This window comes from Heterodontus francisci, unplaced genomic scaffold (genome assembly GCF_036365525.1).
Source record: "Heterodontus francisci isolate sHetFra1 unplaced genomic scaffold, sHetFra1.hap1 HAP1_SCAFFOLD_573, whole genome shotgun sequence".
NCBI classification, from domain to species: domain Eukaryota; kingdom Metazoa; phylum Chordata; class Chondrichthyes; order Heterodontiformes; family Heterodontidae; genus Heterodontus; species Heterodontus francisci.
In genome coordinates this window covers 430,564-435,825 of record NW_027140646.1, presented here as the reverse complement: position 1 = coordinate 435,825, position 5,262 = coordinate 430,564, and positions in this window count along the sequence as shown.

Sequence of the window (5,262 nt, the reverse complement as noted above, 5' to 3'; positions counted from 1 at the left end):
TGAGAGGATGTTTCTCCTTGTGGGGGAATGTAGAATTCGGGGCCACAGTTTCAAGATAAGTGGCCTCCCATTCAAGAAGGAGATGAGGAGGAATTTCTTCGCTCAGAGGGTTGTTCATCTTTGGAATTCTGTTCTCCAGAGGACTGTGGAGGCTGGGTCATTGAATATATTCAAGGCTGTGATAGACAGATTTTTGATCTAAAAGGCAGTCAATGGTCATGGGCGCAGGCAGGAAAGTGGAGTTAAGGCCACAATCAGAACAGCCCCGATCTTATTGAATGGCGAAGCAGGCTCGATGGGCCAAATGGCCATCTCCTGCTCCTATTTCGTATCTTTTTATCTTCTTGCACACACACACACTCAACCAGTGTGTGGCAGTGGATCTAGAATTAATCCCACTTTTGTACAAAATACCAGCGACTGAAAGGTACAGAATAAATCCCACAGATACATACAGTTTGACTGACAGGTACAGAATGAATCCAATGCTCACACACAGCACCAGGGATTGAAAGATACATGTGATTCCCACCCTCACAGAACAATATCAGACTGAGTTACAGAATGATTTCCACATTCACATCGAGCACCACTGACTGCTAATTAATTCATCCCACAATCACACACACTACCAGAGGCCGACAGATACAGAATGTATCACACACTTTCACAAAGTACCAGTGAGTGACAGGTACAGAACGAATCCCACATTCACAAACTGTACTAGAGAATGGCAGATCCAGAACCAATGACCAATTCAGAATGAACTCCAAATTTACACATGACACTAGAGATGGAGAGATACAAAATTAATTCCACATTCACACTCTGCGAGAGACTGATATTTACAAAATGGATCCAGAACGTGCATACAGTGCCAGAGACTGACAGTTACAGAATGAAGTAAACACTCATATACAGTACCAGAAATGACAGAAATGGAATTGATACCACACATATATGCGATATCAGAGATGGAGCATACTGAATGAATCACACACACACAACAAGAACAGAGATAGAGTTATACAGAATGAATCTCACACTCATGTACAGTACAACAGATTAACAGGTAAACAATCACCCTCAAACACACATACATTACCAAGGGTCAGTTCAGAATGACTACAAAACTCAAATAATGTGTTAGAGGTTGAAAGATGCAGATGAATACAAAACTCACACACAAGATACTAATAGATACAGCCTGAAAACTGCACTCAAACACAGTACAAGGGACCGACAGATACTGAATGAATCCCACACTCATATTCAAAACCAGAGACTGACAGATGCAGAATGGATGTCACACTAAACTTCTTCTTCGGAACTCCCTCGGGAATGAGGATGACTTTCTTCCACTCCAGGGTTGTGGTTCCTTAGGCAACTGAATAGTCCAATTCTTGATCCACACACTCGGCCACAGGTGGGGCAGATGGTGCTTGGTGAAGTGGGTGAATGGGATTCTCCAATTTCCAAATACTCCTTCCACTGTTTGCATTTGGTTGCTTCCTGGGCATGTCGACGAATTACAAACTGGCTGGCACCTTCGCGGATGCTTCTTCTCCATTTTGGGTGGTCTCAGGCAAGAGATGCCCATGAATCAGTGCAGATGTCACATTTTTTCAGGATGTCTTGAAGGAAATTCTTGTAATGTTTCCTCTGCCCTCCTGGTAGCTTCTTGCCCTGATGGAGTTCAGAGTAGAAAGCTTGTTTTGCGACTCTGGCGTCAGGCATGAGGATGATGTGGCCCATCCAACATAACTGACTAGCCATGACCAGTGTCTCGATACTGGGGATGTTGGCCTGAGCGAGGACACTGATATTGCAGCGCCTGTCCTGCAACTGAATTTGTAGGATCTTGCTGAATCACCACCGGTGATATCTCTCCAGGGCTTTGAGATGTCTGCTGTACAGTGTCCATATTTCTGATACATACAGGAGGGCAGGTAACACTGCAGCCATGTCAACCATGAGCTTGGTGGCTGATTTGAGTTCTTTGTCATCAAACATTCTTTTCCTCAGATGACTGAAGGCTACGCTGACACGCTAGACGTGATGCTGCGTGTCATCGTCGATATCTGCCCTTGGTGACAGGAGGTTCCCAAGGTATGAGCAGTGATCCACATTGCCCAGTGGTTCACCGTGGATCTTGATAGTCGAGGGGCAGTGTCGGGGAGCAGGCTGGTAGAGGACCTTTGTCTTCTGGATGTTTTGCTTAAGGCCAATTCTTTCATAAACCTCCGTGAATGCATTGATCAGGGTTTGACGCTTGGCCTCTGAGTGTACACATACGCAGGCGTCGTCAGCATACTGCAGCTTGATGACAGATGTTGGAGTGGCCTTACATCTGGACTGGAGGCAACATAGGTTAAATAGTTTCCCACTCGTCCTGAAGAGTAGATCTACACATGCGACCGAAAGAACAGCTGATGGGCTGAAAGAACACTGGAACTACAAACATTAGCTGACAGCCACGACATGTGTGGATTCTTCAGCACAGTCAAGACCATTCACGGCCCACGTACCCAAGGACCTACCCCACTTAGAGCAAAAGATTGGAGTGACATTGATCAAGGACAGATAGGCAGTCTGCAATCGTTGCAAGGAGCACTTTGAAGATCTCCTAAATTGTGACTCAGTCCTTGATGCGAGTGCCCTTGACCGCATTCCACAGCATGCTACCCACCGTGCTGTCAGCACAATCCCAGGCTGACAGAGATTGAAAAGGCCATCTGACATCTAAAAAACAATAAGGCCGCTGGCATAGATGGAATTCCCATCAAAATTCTAAAATCTGGCAGAGAAGCACTCTTGACACAAATGCATGGTCTCATTTCCCTCATTTGGAAGGAGGAGAGCATGACAGGGGATCTCCGAGACACTGTAATAGTGATCATCTTTAAAGCAGGTGACAGGACTGACTGTGGTAACTACAGAGGGGTATCCCTGCTGTCCGCCACAGGGAAGGCCATCACAAGAGTCCCTCTCAACTGCCTCCTCCCCGTGGTTGAAGAGTGGAATCACAATGTGGATTCTGTCCATCAAGAAGCACAATGGACATGATCTTCACAGCAAGACAAATCCAAGAAAATGGAGGGAGCAGCAACAACCTTTATACCTGGTTTTCTCTGACCTGACAAAGGCCTTCGACTCTACCAACCAGGAGGGATTATGGAACGTCCTCAAATTTGGCTGCCCAGAGAAATTCATCATCATCCTCTGACGACTGCATGATGACATGCAAGCTGTAATCCTTCCAACGGACCTACCACTGACCCAATCCCAATGCAAACTGGGGTCGAGCAAGTCTGTGTCATCGCACCAATGCTCTTTTCCATCATCCTTGCCGCAACACTCCACCTCATCTCCTGATACTCACAGTACCAGAGACTGACAGATGCAGAATGGATGTCACACTCACAGTGCCAGAGACTGACAGATACAGAATGGATGTCACACTCACAGTACCAGAGTCTGACAGATACAGAATGGATGTCACACTCACAGTACCAGAGTCTGACAGATACAGAATGGATGTCACACTCACAGTCCTAGAGTCTGATAGATACAGAATGGATGTCACACTCACAGTCCTAGAGTCTGACAGATGCAGAATGGATGTCACACTCACAGTCCTAGAGTCTGACAGATACAGAATGGATGTCACACTCACAGTACCAGAGTCTGACAGATACAGAATGGATGTCACACTCACAGTCCTAGAGTTTGATAGATACAGAATGAATCCACACAGCACCGGAGACTTCTTTTCTTCTTCTTCTTCTTTGGCCTCCTTGTCTCGAGCGACAATGGGTAAGCGCCTGGAGCGTGTCAGTGGTTTGTGAAACAGCGTCTGGAATGGCTATAAAGGCAAATTCCAGAGCGACAGACTCTTCCACAGGTGCTGCAGATAAAATTGGTTGTCAGGGCTGTTACACAGTTGTCTCTCCCCTTGAGCTTCTGTCTTTTTCCTTGCCAACTGCTAAGTCTCTTCGACTCACCACACTTTAGCTCCGCATTTATGGCTGTCCGCCAGCTCTGGCGATCACTGGCAACTGACTCCCACGACTTGTGATCAATGTCACAGGACTTCATGTCGTGTTTGCAAACGACTTTAAAGCAGAGACATGGATGGTCGGTGGTTCTGATACCAGTGACGAGCTCGCTGTACAATGTGTCCTTGGGGATCCTGCCATCTTCCATGCGGCTCACATGGCCAAGCCATCTCAAGCGCCGCTGGCTCCGTAGGGTGTATATGCTGGGGATGTTGACCGCCTCAAGGACTTCTGTGTTGGAGATACGGTCCTGCCACCTGATGCCAAGGATTCTCCAGAGGCAGCAAAGATGGAATGTATTGAGACGTCGCTCTTGGCTGACATACGTTGTCCAGGCCTCGCTGCCGTAGAGCAAAGTACTGAGGACTCAGGTTTGATTTACTTGGACTTTTGTGTTCCGTGTCAGTGTGCCATTTCCCCACACTCACTTGGCCAGTCTGGACATAGCAGTGTTCTCGCACCTGCACTGTTTGGGATCTTCTTCTCCCTGCTGCTCTCACATGCGTTCAAGTCTTCAGAAGAAGGAATTTTCCTCCACACAAGATCAGATGGCAGTTTGTTCAACCTTGCCCGTCTAAGAGCGAACAGCAAATTACAGAAAGTCCGCATCAGGGAACTCCTCTTTGCTGACGATGCTGCATTAACATAGGTTAACTGGCCATTATAAATTGACCCTAGTATAGGTAGGTGGTAGGGAAATATATAGGGACATGTGGGGCTGTGATAGGAATACGGGATTAGTGTAGGATTAGTATAAATGGGTGGTTGATGGTCGGCACAGACTCGGTGGGCCGAAGGGCCTGTTTCAGTGCTGTATCTCTAAACTAAACTAAACTAAACTAAACATCCCACACTGAAGAGTGTCTGCAGAGACTCACTGACAGCATTGCGGCTGCCTGCAACGAATTTGGCCTAACCATCAGCCTGAAGAAAACGAACATCATGGGACAGGACATTATAAATACTCCATCCATCAATATGGGTGAACACGCTCTGGAAGTGGTTCAAGAGTTTACCTATCCAGGCTCAACTATCACCAGTAACCTGTCTCCCGATGCAGAAGTCAACAAGCACATGGGAAAGGCTTCCACTGGTATGTCCAGACTGGCTAAGCGAGTGTGGGAAAATGGCGCACTGACACGGAACCAGAGACTGAGAGCTACCAAATTACATAAAACACTCAAACACAGCAGCAGAGAGTAAA